This window comes from Notechis scutatus, chromosome Z (genome assembly GCF_049901735.1).
Source record: "Notechis scutatus isolate UNSWTSFEM ecotype Mainland chromosome Z, rNotScu1.2, whole genome shotgun sequence".
Lineage (NCBI taxonomy): Eukaryota > Metazoa > Chordata > Lepidosauria > Squamata > Elapidae > Notechis > Notechis scutatus.
The window spans coordinates 71,272,468-71,290,685 of record NC_142025.1 but is presented as its reverse complement, the minus strand read 5'-3'; positions in this window follow the sequence as shown (position 1 = coordinate 71,290,685).

Genomic DNA, 18,218 nt, shown 5'->3' with positions numbered 1-18,218 from the left:
GTAAAAAAATGTGGTTATAATTACACAGAAGCCCTGCTCCTTTTAAAAGTAGTTTTCCACACACAACCCATCTAAAATATGTGCAGGGCTTTGACTGCAGAAATTACTTTTTTGACATCCCATAGAAACCCCACTTTAAGGGGACTTCTGGTTTGAGCTTCTTTGGTGACGGACTGAAATCTGCAATGGTGCGCAGTTCGATCTGTGCTTGCCACTGGAGTGCCCCAAGCCGGCTGGATTCGGGGCTAAGCCATCTCGTAGAGGTGGTGAAGAGGGGGGAGATTTCCCGCAGGGTCGATGATAGCCTCATCTTTCCTCCTCAGCTAGCTATTACTCCCTTTCCCAAAGGCAGTTGCAGTGGTGGTCAGAAATGACCACCTCAAAGAAGAACTTGACCGGAAAAGAATGTGCAGGAAGAAGATAAGAAGAGAAAGTTTTGGTTGACCGGGTTAAACTGAAAAAGCAACAACGTAAGGTACCCTGGAATTTGAACTATAAAAAATAACATTGTTCCCAAATAAGACTTTGAAGCAGCGAAGGGGAGAGGGAAGGGAAAGGAATTGGCTTTTTTCCCCTTCCCTTCCTTATATTGACAGCTAAGAAATTGTAAGTAAGAAATTGACAAAAATCCACTTTGACATTAATAGGCATTTAAGCTGAAAAGAAAATGTCAAAGGGGTAACAAAGACCTTTGGATACTCAAAAACCTTTAAAAGCAAGAAAGGAGAGAAAAATAAAAATAAAAGGGTGGGATCTGGAAAATGGAGGAGACTGCTTGGAACTAAAAGGAACTTACAGTGAAACTTTAACAAAATTCCCAAAAGATACATTTTAACTGAAACTTTGTAACAAATTAATAGAACCCCAGGAAGAGCAAGTAGAAAAAAGAAGCAAGAAGAAACAGCTTTGGATTATTTGGATTACTTGGTGATTTTTGGATTTTTGGATATTGGGTTTAAATGACTAAAATCAATTGGGTGGTTGTTTAAAAGTGTTTAAAATGGCATCACTTTTAGAAGACCTGAAAATGGAACTTAAAAAACAGAAAGAAGATGCACAAGAAGGAAGAGGTTCTTTTGGCTTCATATTTCAATTTTTAGAAATGGAGATCTGGAACTATGAGAAACAACAAGAAACGCTTGTAGAACAAGAAGGTTGGAACAAAGAAGAAGCCATCTTTAATGATCAAGTAATTTTATGTGGGGGGGAAAAAAGGAAAGGGGGGAAAAGAGAGTGAAAAGTTTAAGATTTGAAAAAAAAATAGTTTGAAAAATAATTACAATATTAGGAAGCAACAGAAGAAAAGATCACAAAAGAGAGAATTAAAAGTAGAGAGACAAGGGGGCAAAAAGGGGAGGGAGAAGAAGAAGGGGAAGAAGGAAAGGAAAAGAAGTTATAAAAGACAAACAAAATACAGAGAAACAGGGAAAAGGTATAAGGATTGAAAATATAAGCCTATTTAGAGATAATGGGTGAAATTTAATTGAAAAAAGGATTCTGCAAAGGTACATAAGATAGTATTGATATATTAGAAATAGAAATAATTTTAGAAAATATGAAACAATGTATGATTAAAATGATGGATAAAATACTTATTGTAATGCAGTGGAATGTTTGTTAATAAATAAATGAAATAAAGTGAATGAGAGAATGAAATTAGGAAAGGATGGGAACATTTTAATTATTATTAATGATTTGAAAAAAAAAGAATCAATTATGGAAAGTTTATAAGTGTTCACAAGGAAGTATGATATTCAATTGAAAAGAAATGTTAAAGATGTTAAGATTCAAACTAATATTAATGATAGAATTGAATTGGAATGGAATGAGTGTTTTATTTACTATTGTCATATATATATATATATATGTTTTTAAGAACATAATGTGTATTTTAAGAATGTACCAAGCAGAATTCAATTGGAAGTTATGTACTATATTGAATGTTATAATTTTAAAGGCATAAATTGAAGTTTAAATAAGAGTTGAATGGATAAAATTAAAAGATATAAAGGTGTCATACTCCAATTAATAACTACAGGGGAAAATTTGTTCAATGAGAAAAGATAATATGAAATTGAAACAGGACAGACAAAAGTATAAATATAACGATTGGAAAGACATTGAAACTTAGAAAAAGATATATAATTGAAATTAGATAATTAAAAATAAAGTTGAGAAAACCAAGGGAGGGGAAAAATTATGGAGAAAATATTAAAACAGTAATAAGATATGGAATAGAACACAAAGATGAATATGAAATTGAGTTTGTGTCTGTATGAAGAAGTGATAACCCGGGATCATGCTATTCTCAAAAAAAGATGTTTTATTTGTATTATGTTTTTGTGAAAACCCAAATAAAATTTATATTAAAAAAAAGAAACCCCACTTAAGTATATTTCTGTACTTAATGTTCAATATTTTGAATACAGGACTATGCTGAATATTATCCTATTTTCATTTTTTGGAAAAAAGTTTTTAAAAGTCTAAAAGTGCCCAAAAAGCAAGTAGGACTAATACCTTTCCTTTGTAAATAATCATTATTTCCACTGCTTTAAAAAGAGCTTTCTCAGAATTAATCACCAGCAACCAATACACATGCACATACACAAAATCAGGCAAGTAGTATTCTTAAACTATGTAATTAATCAGAATATAGATGTCGCCAAAATCAGAAGCTTTAACTTCTTAATAACTATGAACACATGATTTTCTTCTATCTCTTCCTTACTGATCTGAAAGTGTGTTAAAATATTGTTATGGCTTTGTCATGGAAAATACTGTGATGTAAATCTTTTCCAAATTCTCTGTTTGCATCCATCCAGGTATGTTACAACAGATAAGTTATGAATATGTTATAAACAGATCATAAACACTCCTGGCAACTGTTTTTCATATGCACTTATTTTGGTGAAAAGGGTTTTTAGTTCACATTAGTATAGAAAAAAATATAATCAATTATATTTGAGTCTAGAAATTTACACTCTTGTGCAAAAAAGAAAAAAAAGAATTATTTGACGTGTGCTGGTTAGGGAATAGTCTTGATTACTTTGCTTATTAATAAAGTGTGTATGCATATGTTCCTAAATAGTGTTTTAGTCTCTTTTAATCACTTTAAGAATGGAACTATGGGAGTTACTTCATCTTTTCCTTTCCTTTCCTCTTTTTTCTTTTCTTTTCTTTTTTCTTTTTCTCTTCTCGACAAAGGTTTAGTTAAACTTCATACTCTTAGCATTTAATTAAGTTGTCCTTATCCTTTTAACTGCCTCCCAGTTATCTGGTCGAAGCATTACCCTCCTGCTAGTGTTCTTGCTTGGCTATTTCAAACATTTCCCATTTATGAGATGGGCACTTATATTGGTCAGCAGAATAAGGTTCTGAGATAAACTTCTTTGTGTTGCAAGAGTTAGTGCTTCATTATTAAGTAAGTTTCAAAAATTCCCTTTATTGTTGTCACTAGTTAAATAAGGAGTAACAATCATTTGTATCAGATTCCTACAGGATATTATTACCATGTGCTCTGCTTCAAATGAGCACTTGTCTGCATTCCTAGTCTCCAATGCCAAGAGACTCCCTTTCCAGTTGAATTCATCCTTTCCTTGGAGTTATCATCTTGCTCACAGCGATAGATTAGAGGTCAATCCCAAAGGTAACATCAGCATACTTTTCTATTTTAAATGCTACAGTTCCATGGAACATCTTGAAATAGCGGTTTATAGTCTGTATTGAATGCCTGCTGCAATCTATTTTTAAAAAAGCACAATATTTCTAACTTGCAATTTTATCATGTAGCGTTGGAGAAAGGAAAGGCATACATCAAAGTAACAACTAAAGTGAATTAGATGGCTTAGTATTAAAGAATCTGGTATTCTTTAGATGATTTGAAATTGCAGTATTTTCAGCAATCAAAAAGGTAGAGATAGCTTTTCATATATTTTCTAGGTAGACTACAATATTTAATGTTAAAAATATAAGTGTAATAGCATTTGGGTTTCCTGAGTAAGAGAAATGGTCTCTGTAGAGGGTGAATGTGAGTGTCAGGTGGTGCTCCATTCAAAATTCAAGAAAGAAATACTTAGACTCCTTAATTAGAGAAAAGATAACTTTTACTGAAAATGAAGTTGTAGCAACAGTAGAATTCTGAATCTGAGAAATTAGGCGCGCAGATCACATATACAAAGTGATGGAAATGTTCCCACCCCCAATAGTTCAAATGATTCTTCCAATTAAAAGTTGTGAATAAGATCATGTGGAGATCTTCAGGTGGTGATGAGGCCTCTGTCCGTTGACCTTGGCATATTTTGATAAACATTTGCAGCTGCGCAGAGAAAAAAAGCTAAGCGAGAAATAGAAACCTAAACAGGAATTTATACTCTCCCCCCTCCTCATTTACACAACAGTAGAATGTAACACCTCCAGCTCTCTTCCCAGAGTTACCCCCTCCTCCCCCCGTTACTTATGGCAGCCAAAAGATGCAAAGCAATAGTAGAAGATCTTGAAGGCTGACAGTGAGTTATGACAACACTTTCCAATTAAGGAAATACTCATAATAGAGTTTTGCATTACAGCCTATCAAATAGGCAATTACATCTCCAACTATGGACAGGTGATTATTAAATGCCTTTGAGGGTTAGTTTGAATCCTTATATTATTAGTCAGATTTTTCTTTTACTTCATGTCTTTATTCTTTTCAATGCTCTCTCTGGCTACTATGCAAGCTAGAGCTCCATGGGCTTGGGAAAACAGCAAGGAATCCTTATGTAACATCTAAATTTCTAAATAATTGAATGATCATCCTTGTTCCATTCCCAATGCCCTAACTAATGTGATAGTTCCCAAATTAAACAAGAATTTTGAATGTGAACATCACCCCAACTTTCAGATTAAGAACAAAATTAGGAGGGAAAGGAAATGGAAATAGGTTTACTGATCTGATCTTGTCTTTTATTTAAATATCTACATCTTCGATTGAATACATTTTTAAAGATATTTTTATACCCTATGTCTTTATTGTAAAAAGAAACAGCAGCTAAAACTAAACAATATACCTTCTATTCAAATAGACACTTATCATGGTCCAGAATAGATATGATATGGATGTCAACAGAATTAATACCTAACATTCAAGAAATAAATATTGAAACAAGTACTTGGGCAGATCACAATCCAATGACAATTAAATGGAAAGGACAAAAAAGAAGATCTAGATGGACGTTAAATAATACTATTTTAAAGGAAAAAGATTTCACACAGTGGATGGAGAAAGAATTGGCCTTTTTCTTTAGAGAAAACAAAAAAGAAGATACATCAATTCAGAATGTATGGGATACAATGAAGGCATATGTTAGAGGCTTGATAATAGACTATACAAGGAAAAGGAATACTATGAAAAGGCTAGCCTCTAAGACCCTAGAGCAGGGGTTCCCAACCTGGGGTGCTCGCACCCCTTGGGGGTGGAAGACGATATTCCAGGGGTGGTGGTGAGAGAAGTCCAGGTAAATAATAGGATATTGGCTATATGTTGGCATTTTTATTTATTATGCAATGGATTAACTTTGTTTTCATTTTAGAGTTAAGTATCGTTATTTAGTGGCCATCACATACATAGCTGAAAAGATTCAATCCTACCATATATTTAACGCATTCAGTAGTTCCTAAAGTCTAAATTTCAGGGGGTGCGAGGTTCGAGTGAAATTTCTTTAGGGGTGCAGGGTGAAAAAAAGGTTGGGAACCACTGCCCTAGAGGATGAGCATAAAAGACTTGAAAAAGAGCTACAGAAATTGCCACAGAAAAAGGACATCAAGCTAAAAATGGATATAATTAAACACAAAATGGGTCAAATAGAAAAAGAAGAATTAGCACAGAAAATTAGAGGTGCTAAACAGAACTACTTTGAAGACGCAAACAAACCAGGTAGATGGTTAGCATACAAATTGAGAAAGGAGAAAGAATCAAGGAAAATATTGCAATTAATAGATGACCAAGGCCAAGTTTGCCATGGTAGAAAAGAGAAGAAGGAAATCATTCGAGACTTCTATGGGAAATTATACATGCAAGAGAATATTGATGAAGAAAGAGTCAAGCAGTGCTTGCAGAATGCTAATTTACCTCAGATACCTAAAGAGACTGAAAAAATGTTAGAAAGCAACATAACGATGATGGAGTTAACTAAAGCACTCAAGAAGCAAAATAATGGAAAGGCACCAGGCCCAGATGGACTTCCGGCAGAATTTTATAAAACATTGCAAGAATCGTTGAATCTTCCATTGCTAGAAGTTATGAATGAAGTTATGTTAAAGAAGAAGATACCTAAATCATGGTCAGAAGCCTATATTACACTTATTCCTAAAGAGGAGGCCGACCCATTACAAATTAAGAACTATAGACCCATTTCTTTACTAAATGCAGATTACAAAATCTTTGCTTCAATATTGGCAGAAAGACTTAAAAAATATTTAAATAATTTTATCCATCCTGATCAAAATGGATTTCTGCCAAAGAGACAAATTAAAGACAATATGAGAGTAATCTTGGGCACCTTGGAATACTATGAGGCACATCCTGAAAAACAAATGGCTCTGATATTTCTAGATGCACAGAAGGCATTTGATAATGTGAATTGGCGATTCATGTCATTACTGTTGGAACAGATGGGTTTTGCTAGAAAATTTATCCAAGCAATAGAAGCTATATAGTATAAGCAAACGGCAAAGGTAATGATAGAGGAAGAGCTGACAGACTCTATTAATATAAGAAAAGGAACAAGACAAGGGTGCCCACTATCACCTTCGTTGTTTGTGTTAACTTTGGAAGTGTTAAACAGAAAGATTACAGATGAAGAGAATATAAAAGGAATGAAAATCAAAAAGGAAGAATTTAAGCTGCAAGCATTTGCGAATGATCTGGTTTTCATTTTAGAAGACCCTTTAGAAACAGCATCAAAATTGATGGAAAAGATAGAGACATACGGAAAGGTGGCCGGTTTGAAAATAAATAAAGATAAGACAAAGATTTTGACAAAGAATATGCTATTAAGACAAAAGGAAGAACTGGCAGACCTATTGAAAATTCAAGTCACGAATAAGATCAAGTACTTGGGGATATATTTGACAGCAAGATGTAGTACATTAAAAGAGAATAATTATATTAAACTTAAACAGCAGATAGCGCTAGATTTGGCGAAATGGGAAAACTTACAACTCTCACTAATAGGGAGAATCTCAACAATCAAGATGAATATATTACCCAGAATTTTATATTTGTTTCAAACAATTCCAATTAGGCTTGGAAAAGAGTACTTTGAAGATTTAAATAAAATTGTGTTGAAATATATACGGCAAGGTAAGAAAGCGAGAATAAAGTAAAAACTTTTGCAAGATGCTAGAATTAGAGGAGGATTTGGTTTGCCTAATTGGGAATTGTACTACCAAGCTACAACTCTGATGTGGGTTAAGGAATGGATAACATTAAGAAATGCTAGATTGTTGACATTAGAAGGACATGATTTGTTGTTGGGGTGGCATGCTTTTTTATGGTACAAAGGAATTAAAACACAGGGGTATTTTAGAAGACATTATATACAGGAGTCTCTGTGGTTAAACTGGGAGAAGATTAAAAGATAATGTTATTTGAAAATTCCAGTCTGGTTATTGACTATTGAAGCATTCTCGTATACAAAAAGGAACAAACAGTTAGATATGGTGAAATACTGAATGAAGAGGGTGAACTTAAATCTATGCAAAAACTAGAGGAACAAGGTATAAAGATGAATTGGTTTTCATATGCGCAAATACATTCAAGGTATGATAAAGATTCTAAAACAGAAGGTTTCTATGATAAACTGGCTGATTTAGATAAGATTTTGACAGGTACTGATGAAAAGGTGATTAAAAAATTGTATGGATATCTATTAGAAATTAAACTAGAAGAAGAACAAGTTAAAGAAACTATGATTGTTTGGGGGAAGAATTTTGGATATGGGATTGATTTAGAGAAATGGCAAAAATTGTGGTCTCAAAATTATAAAATGACAATGTCAACAGCATATAAAGAAAATTTGTATAAGATGTTTTACAGGTGGCATTTCCCCCCGACAAGAATAGCAAGAATGTTCAAGAATAAATCCGAAAAATGTTGGAAATGTCATCAGACACCTGGCTCATATTACCATATGTGGTGGACTTGTGCGGATGCTAAAAAATACTGGACTAAAATCCACATGTGGTTGGAAAAAGTGACGAAAAAAACATATAGACTTGAAACCAGAGATATTTTTATTGGAAATTTTACCTGAAATATATAGTAAAGACTTGAAATACCTGATTGTAAATGTATTAACAGCGGCTAGGATTGTATTTGCTAAAAACTGGAAAAATGAGAAAACACCATCACAGGAGGAAATCATTAAGAAAATATTGGAATGTGCTGAAATGAGTAGATTGACATTTGAAATTAGAGAACAAGAGGATAAACAATTTTATAAAATTTGGGATCTTTTGTATCAATGGTTAGACAACAAAGTACAGTAATGAAATATGTAGATTTTTAGAAAATAATAAATATATAAAGATGTACTTATTTCTTATTATAACTACAAAATGATTCTAAGATAGATTTGGGATGATAATATGAACTGTTATAAAATAAATTAAGTAAATTATGGTTATCTTGTAAAACATGAATGAATAAAACTATAGTCAAATGATTGATTAATAATGATACTAAGGTATTTAATTTTTGATTGACAATATGAGATTATATGTAATGTAATTGTAATTGAAGACTACGAAATGGAAGCACAAAACAATTTGTAAACCAACCGGCACACTGTATGTATATATATGGAAGATGGCTTGATGTTTTTATGTTTTGTTTGTTTATGTTTGTTTTTAAAAACCAATAAAATTTAAAAATAAATAAATAAAAAGAAACAGCAGAGGGATAGAAGCCAGATTTAGGAAAATAAACAATCAAAGACCCTGGTGAAGGCCAGCAACTGTGGTATACTATATGCCAGGGGTGGGCAAACTACGGCCCGCGGGCCACATCCGGCCCATTGGTCTTTTTAATCCGGCCCGCCGAAGATTGGTACAGAATTAAGGTTTGATGTGAATGATTGAATGATTGCATTCATTTGATTTTGACTTGTAATGACAGGCATTTCAACACCAGGTGGCGGCCCGTCTGTCAAATTTTAAAAGTCAATGAGGCCCCCGAGCCAAAAAGTTTGCCCACCCCTGCTATATGCTGTATCCAAATAAACATATAAACATTTTCCCACTATCCACAGCATTTTAAGGCAGTAGTTGGATGTCCTTGAGTTGGTGTAGCAATTAATCATGATCTAATTGGTCTGCTAGGAACATTCATTTAAGTTTGGATTCTAAAAGTCTTCATATTGTATTAGGGTTTCTGATCACAGAGAAGATTCTATTTATGTTCACACAGACACAATAGAACATATTGCTTTTTATGAAAGATCTTTTGATGAACCTAAGAGTAATAAATGGATCAGAATATATTCCAAACTGGAAAATCAAAAATATTTAGAAGGTGACAAGATTAGCCACTTATTTACCAGTTCCTCCCCAAAAAACTGCATAGCTGTGTCCCAGAAATTACCAGAACTCAAATTTGATCCAATTACTTTAAAAAAAAGTATTACTGTAGAAAGTTAGCACCCACTCCTCTCCTAGAAGAATGAAATATTCTAGGAAATGTTAAAAAGGCAGAATATTATATTTCCCTGGATGAAGAAAAGGAGAAACATGTTTTAAAGACAAAGCAGCTTCCTGCAGCTCCCTGCCCCCGCTTCAGCTCCAGGGTGATGGAATTAAGACATGGCCCTCAGGAAATGATAGGATTACCCATCTCACCACATGGCACCTGGGAAGATTGCATCAGCCAGTACTCGGGTGAAGCCATGTGGTCCAGACAAAGTCTACAAAGTTAGCTAAGACCCCCACCCCTAGGAGTCTGACAGCCAATGGGACACATTTCTTACACAGGAACAGGAAACTCTAAGGTGGGGCCCAACAGAGGGTGTAAAACCAAGGGATTCTCAGCATCTCTGTCCTTTTCACCCAGGAGCTCCAAGGCATGTGGTCCTGTCCATCATTAAACCATCTTCCCAAACAGCCTCCATGTTTCCAGTGTCTTTTTTCCCACTTGGAACTGAACCCAGAAGGATATTGCTTCCAACGATACTAATATAGGGAATTATGATACTATATTCTGCAAGAACATTCCACCAAGATCTCTTTCTCTCTTTGCCTTTCTTTTATCTCTTTCTCTCCCTCCCTCTCTTTCTTTGTATCTCTTTTGTTTGGACTGTGTACATTCTCCCCTCCCATACATTCTTAATATATGTTATGATTTCTAAATTTTCCCCAAACTTACATAACTTAATTTTGATATTTATTTCCTTTTGGGTATACTTTGAAATCTTAAATCCAAGTCTTAATCATAGTATAACATTACTATAACCAGACTTTTTGAAGTAGTAAATCTCACCATTTCAAGAGTGCTATACAGTAAATCATGAGAATTCAACAAGTCTTTTGCCAAATAATCAGTATTTGTGACTTCTCAAATTTTATGACTATTCTAATCTGTTTGTACCAATTGTATATAATTTAGCACATTTATTGTTCCCTTTTCAAACTGTTTTATTCTAAAAGCACTAAGGTTCATTTATTGAATAAATGGTAAAGTGCAATAATTAATGTATAAACAAGTTGTTTACTAAATTGCAAATCTTTTGCTGAAGAAGCAAGACAAGAAAGCAAGAAAGATGAGAGATAATAAGGGAATTATACTTGAAGGAAATACTCATTTTTATACTGTTTTCCAAGAAATATATATTTAGTTAGAGAGTCCGACTCTCTTCCTAGGAACTCAGGACCTGAGTTATCCTATGGTATCTCATATGGTGCTGTTTACATTTTCTTTTCTATTATTAGGAACTATATACCACTGGTCCCCAAACTTTGTGGCTTGGTGGCCTGGCAGAGGCGGAGAGGGGAACTGAATTGCATGAGTGGTGAACTGGTGGACACATGCACGTGCAGCTCAACTTGCTTCTTGACCTCTGATATAACCATCACACTTCTCATGTGTATACACTCTACTTGCTGCCTCTGTGATGTGTTTCACACATCTCTTTATTGATTGGGCATGACAGAGCCACTGTGGTACTTGCATTGGTTCATCAATGAAAACTGCTTAGCTTCTATTCCACATGCACACGCAACATTAACATATTAATATTAACGCCCTAGGAGAATAAAAATAGTTTTGCTTTGTACCAAAAAAGCCATAAAATAGCACCAGTGCACTCTGAAGTTGGGAGTACCATTATCTCTTTCCCAAACAGCCTCTTGCCACCTTGCCCTGGGAATACACCTGAAGTAGGAGATATGAGAAAGGACATTCTTTTTAATATTATGATGACCCACTTGTGGCAAATTCTGGTGTTTGTGTACAGAATTTATTACATTTTAGAAGACCTCTTGTGACTCTTGCCTGACAAAGATATAAAACCAAAGAGAGATAACTATAAGATAACTTGGTCCTGTACAGCAAGTAGATATAATGCTCATCCTTAATTCCTACAGAAGTATCTTAAGAACATACATCTTAAGTTGCAATATTTTAAGAAATCCACTATCAACTCAGTCTTCAGTTCAAATGAGGGGTTTCAAACTCAATTTCATTGAGGCCTGCATCAGGATTGTGTTTGACTTTGGGGGGCTGGGGTAGGCATGGTGACTTCACTCATGTTGGGGCGCCTGTGGTGGCCCGAGCACTCTACCAGCAAAAACATGCTCCCAAACTCCATTTTTGGCTGCAAGAGCCTCCTATAAATCTCTGCCAGCAAAAACTGAGCACTGGAGGGCCACCTGTGGCCCTTGCGTGCTTTGTTTTCGGCTGCAATGGCCTCCTGCAACCCTCTGCCAGCATGTGGCCCTCCTGAGCTCCATTTTCACTGGTAAAGGCACCGCAGCAGTGGGATTCAAATGTTTTTACTAACATTAAAATACTATTAGCCACAGCATCCAATTTAATCCCTTGATTTGTTCATCTATTCCATAGAGTGATAGGCATTATGAATGGACATATAGGCATACTTACCATTGGATCATCACCAGCCACCTCTTCTGTTTCACAATCTTTTTGTTCAGATATGGGATGCTCAACTGGGTTTTCACTATCCATCACTCGTCTCCTTTGCAATGGGTTCCCCTTGCAATGTTGGGAGTTAACTGTTTTCAACGCTGAGTTTTTGTTGCACTCTGCCAAGAACTGGATCTTTTAATCAATAAACCAGGCTATGCACACTTGTAGTAGTGTTGCAATTGTAGAGTTTATTGCTGTATTCCCAATCGTGGCTAAGAGCTTCAACAACGGATAACCGTGAAAAGTCAGCGTTGAAAACAGCTCCCAACATTGTTTTATCTACCCCTGCCCATTTATTTATTTATTTATTTATTTGATTTGTCAATTGCTTACAAAATAATAGGTATAAGTATAAAACATGAGTAAGAATACAGAAAATAGGTATGATTAAATGGGGACAATAGGACAGGGACGGGAGGCACGATGGTGCACTTATGCATGCCCCTTACAGACCTCTTAGGAATGGGGTGAAGTCAATAGTGGATAGTTTGAGGTTAAAGGAGTGGGGGTTTGAGGAAGTAACTACAGAGTCAGGTAGTGCATTCCAGGCATTGACCACTGCTGCTGAAGTTGTACTTTCTACAATCAAGTGTGGAGCGAGTTTGAGTTTGTATCTGTTGTGTGCTCTTGTATTGTTGTATTGTATTCTTGTATTGTTGCAGTTGAAGTTGAAGTAGTCACTGACTGGTAGGACATTGTAGCAGATAATTTTGTGTACTATGCTTAAGTCCAACTGTAGGCGGCGTAGTTCAAGATTATCCAAATCCAAAATTTCAAGTCTGGTGATAAAGGGTATTCTGTTATGAGCAGAGGAGTGTAGTACTCTTCTCGTGACATACTTCTGGACTCCCTCAATTGTATTAATGTCCGATATACAGTGCGGATTCCAGACAGATGAGCTGTATTCAAGTATTGGTCTAGCAAAGGTTTTGTATGCCCTAGTTAGCAATTCAATATTTCCAGAGAAGAAGCTTTGTACGATTAGATTTACAACTCTTAATGCCTTTTTGGCAATGCTGCTACAGTGAGCTCTAGCACTTAGGTCATTAGATATGAGTACTCCAAGGTCCTTGACAGAGTGAGGGTCATCACCGAGGTCATATCCTCCTAGTTTATATTTGGTTTGCTGATTTTTTTTACCAATGTGTAGGACAGAGCATTTGTTGGTTGAGATTTGGAGTTGCCAATTGTTTGACCATTCAGACACATAATCAAGGTCACTTAGAAGAGCAGTAGCATTGTCGGTGGTGTTGAATAGTTTTACATCATCCGCGAAGAGGACGCAGTTGCTTATAAGGTGACTTATATAGAGTATAAAGAGTGTGGGTCCAAGAACGTTGCCTCGGGGGGACATGCTATTAACTGGAGCAGGGTTTGATATATATTACCTAGAATCCACCCCACCCTAATCCACCCATTACCTAATTATCCACACCACCACCCCGCACCTACTTATACCACACCTAAGCTAATATTACGTTCCTCCCTCCACCCTGCCTCCCATTAGTATCCCAAATAACAATTATCAATTTGCCTCAAACGCACTAAAGCCAAACAGTTCCACAGTTCAAAGAGGCCTTCATCTGTATTATCTGAGCTCCAAGGCTGCAGCCCTCCCACACTCCGAAGCTGACAACTGAGGCTGTGAAATATCACCCACAGCCCTCGCTCCCTTCTCTGCTGGTCTGGATCGGCTGCCAAGCTGCAATGCCGGGCTTGAAGTGAAGATAAGGGATTCACAGTTCAAAGGCAGAACTGTAATGTCGGGGTCCGGGATGCTGGTAAGATGTAGAGCCTGACAACTGGTTCTGTGGGCATGGCTTGGTGGGCGTGGCAATGGAAGGATACTGCAAAATCTCCAGTCAGAGGTATTTGCTGGTTCTCCAAATTACTCAAAATTTCCACTTCTGGTTCTCCAGAAATGGTCAGAACCTGCAGAATACCACCTCTGCAGGCCGGTCCTTTGCTGTTTCCAGGGCAGCCCCGTGGGCCAGATCTAAGCATCCCACAAGCCAGATCAGGCCCCTGGACCTTGAGTTTGACACCCCTGGTTTCAACTAAATATTCTTCAAAGGACCAAGCAAAAGAAGAATAAAGAAATACTGATAACCTTTAACGGTGTGTAACCTAAACTGGATAATAGACATTTTGATATAGCTAATAGATTTCATTTCCTATAAATTCTTGGAAACTTTTTCACTTTTATAATTGGACTAATTAAAACCATGGGGTTGCATGAAATATATTAAGCAAAAATACAAATCAAGGCTGATAACTAAAGTAGCTTTGGTTTACATCACAAAGAAAGCTAAATTTTGAAGTTTCACTATAGCTGTAGAAATATGTTATGTCAGTAGTTCCCACTCTCTTGTCCAAGGATCTAAATGATTGTTCAAGATATGTATGTATGTTTGTATGTATGATTATACTATTTATTATTTTTTCAAATACCTCAAAGCATGAATATACCCAATGCACCTTTCTCCTCCTATTTTTCCTCCAACCATAGCCCTTTGAGGTGAGTTGGACTGAGACAGAGTGACTGGCCCAAGGTCACCCAGTTGACTTTCATGGCTAGGGTAGTAATTGAACTCATGATCTGCTGTTTTCTAGCTTGGTATCTTAACTGCTAGATCAGACTGGCTCTAGAAAGTATTAGAGCTGATTTCCAGTACAGTATATGCATGCATGTACATGTATAATTTTTATAGCCTTTCCATAATTTCTTGTGTGCCAGTTGCATTCTTTCCTGGATTGTGAGACCATGTATGCAGACACTTATACTTTGATAATCTCTTCTTGGATAACTGCAATGTGTTTTACATGGGTTATCTTTGAAGAGTATTTGGAAGCTACAACTAGATAGATAGATAAAATAGAATTCTTTATGTGTGATTGTGACACACAAGAAATTTGTCTTGGTGCATATGCTCTCATGTACATAAAAGAAAAGATAAAGAATCATAAAGTACAACACTTAATAAGAGTCACAGGGATGCAAATATTTTTACTACCAGTTCTGTGGGCGTGGCTAGGTGGGCATGGCCATATGACTGGGTGGGCATGGCTTCTTCTTTTCTTTTTGTAGCACCCCCCTTCATGCTCCATTTTTTTTGCCTCCTGGGCCTCAGGGAAGCCTCCTGGGAGGCCATATTTGTTCTCAGGAGGCTTCCCTGAGGCCCAGGAAGCAAAGAACAGAGCATGGGGGTGCCCGTGCAGCAGCCACCCCCCGCGCTCCATTTTTTTTTTTTGCCTCCTGGGCCTCAGGGAAGCCTCCTGGGTGAAGCAGTAAGACAGCAAGGGGGATCCTGGCACAGCTGATCATTGGAACAGCTGATTGTTGGGAGGAAAATAAATAAATAAATACCGATTCGGTTGAACTGGTAGCTGTTTTTTTACTACAGTTCGGCTGAATGGTAACATTTTTTACTATTAGTTCGCCCGAATTGGGCTGAACTGGTAGAATACCCCCATTGAATAAGCAATCAAATCATACTAGGAAACATTATTGTTATTGTTTGTTAACTGGTACAGAATGCAGCAGTGAAGACAATTCTGGAAGCTTCTAGACTGGCACATGTAACATTGCTATTGTGTTCCTGGTCAACCATCTACTTGTTCGAACGGATCGGGTGGGCTAGTTTTGTTTTTTTTTACTCTGAGAGATGCAGTTAGAGACTGATGATTTGAATGGGGGTGGATTTGTTGGAGCCCTGGCAGCTATTGGGCAACCTGCACTGGTTGCCAGTCAGGCTCTAGGTCCATTTCAAGGTGTTAATTTTTACTTTAAAACTCTTTAAGGCACAGGACTATTTTGCCCAATGGGAGTGGCCTATCCCACTTGCTCCATTGAAGAGGCCTATTGTGGATCCCATCAGCAAAAATAAAGTTTGGCTGGTAGAGTCAAGAGAAGAACTTTTTTCTCCTGTGCCCTCCTCCCCCTTTTGGAAAATTCTCTTACCAGAGGTGAAGTCAATTCCTGGTCTTCCAGAAGACCCTTAAAATATGTCTCTACAGCTTGGGCCCTCCAATAGGGGTGCTGTATACTGGACATGGCTGATGTATTAAAGAGAAGATCCCCAGTCCCATGTCACATATCTTCTTGGTTTTAAGTCCTTATTTATTTTTTCATAATTTTAATAGTTCTATATTATATTTTTTATCATTTTATAAACTGCAACAGAGAAATAGGAAGCATATAAACAAACAAACAAAATGTACAATTGAACATGAATTTGGGCAAATTCTCAGAGACAGTGAAGGAGCCTGATGTCCATGGGATTGCGAAGAGTTGGACATGATTTAACAACTGAACAGCAACAAAACCATGCAATTAACAAATCCCCCAAGTTTCTCACATTCATGTTTAAGATTTCAAGAAATATTGGTACTACTTTTTTGGATCTTCTAACATTTCAGATAGACACACTAACTTCTTATTTAGATTTGAGGATTCCAAACTGGTCATTGAAAAAAAAATGTGCATTTATAGAGCCAGCTATTGGTCTAATATTTTGATGTTACAAAATATTAAACAGAAATGTTTATGAAATAATAGTATGGGCTGTGTCAAATCTTAATTAGTTATATATATTTTTCTGCTGAAATCAGTATGAATTAAGATATTTCTCTTTACTTTCTTGCTCTTCAAATCATTCACTGCATGCTCTTCCTAATTATTCATTGTATGGCCTATTCATATTAAAGCATTTTTAAATGTCATCAAATGTTGCAAAAAATCCAAATGCGCATCTAAATTTGTGATGTATTCAAGATGATTTTGGAATGCTATGATTTATTCAATGGCAAATCTTGTCAGAATTTTCCCTACACATGCATTGTGTCAAATTTAAACAGTCTATTTTAACAATTAATATTTTTCAACAAGTGAAATTAAATAAAAATCCAGCAGAGGGAGCCATTTATTAAAATAAGGCAGAAGATTAAGTTTTTTTTCCTCCTTTATGAAATCTTACTCTGAATTTCATTGCCTGTAAACTTATTGTTATTGCTATTGTTTTTAATAATTGCACAATCAGCCAGATGTTCAGACTGGGTTTTGTCTACCTATCGAGCCCTTACCAAGGACCTGGGATAGGCAAATCTGGATGTTTGATGGTGTTACAATATCGCCGCAGGATGGAAGCTGCTCCAATAAAGCTGCCTTCTGCAATTGACTGATGGCAAATTTGTCAATGCCAATGGTGTTCAAGTGGTGCTCCAGTTGGTGCTCCAGCCTATTAGAATAGAATACTTTTATAGAATACTTTTATTGGCCAAGTGTGATTGGACACACAAGGAATTTGTCTTGGTGTAAATACTCTCAGTATACATAAAGAAAAGATACATTCGTTAAGAATCAAGAATCATCACATACAACACTTAATGATAGTCATAGGGTACAATCAACAATCAAATCATACTAGGAAACAGTCAATATAAATCATAAGGATACAAGCGACAAAGTTACAGTCCTACAATCACAAGTGGGAGGGGATGGGTGATAAGGAGCGATGAGAAGATTAACAGTAATATTAGGGCACACTTTGTAAATAGTTGAACAGTATTGAGGGAATTATTTGTTTAGCAGAGTGATGGCTTTTGGGAAAAACTGTTCTTGTGTCTAGTTGTTCTGGTGTGCAGTGCTCTATAGCATCGTTTTGAGGGAAGGAGTTGAAACAGTTTATGTCCGGGATGTGAGGGGTCTGTAAATATTTTCACAGCCCTCTTTTTGACTTGTGCAGTATACAGGTCCTCGATTGAAGGCAGGTGGGTAGTAATTGTTTTTTCTGCAGTCCAAATTATCCTCTGAAGTCTGTGTCTGTCCTGTTGGGTTGTAGAACCAAACCAGACAGTTATAGAGATGCAGATGATAGACTCAATAATTCCTCTGTAGAACTGGATCAGCAGCTCCTTGGGCAGTTTGAGCTTTCTGAGTTGGCGCAGAAAGAACATTCTTTGTTGTGCTTTTTTGATGACATTTTTGATGTAAGGTGTCCATTTTAGGTCATGTGATATAGTAAAACCTAGAAATTTGAAGGTC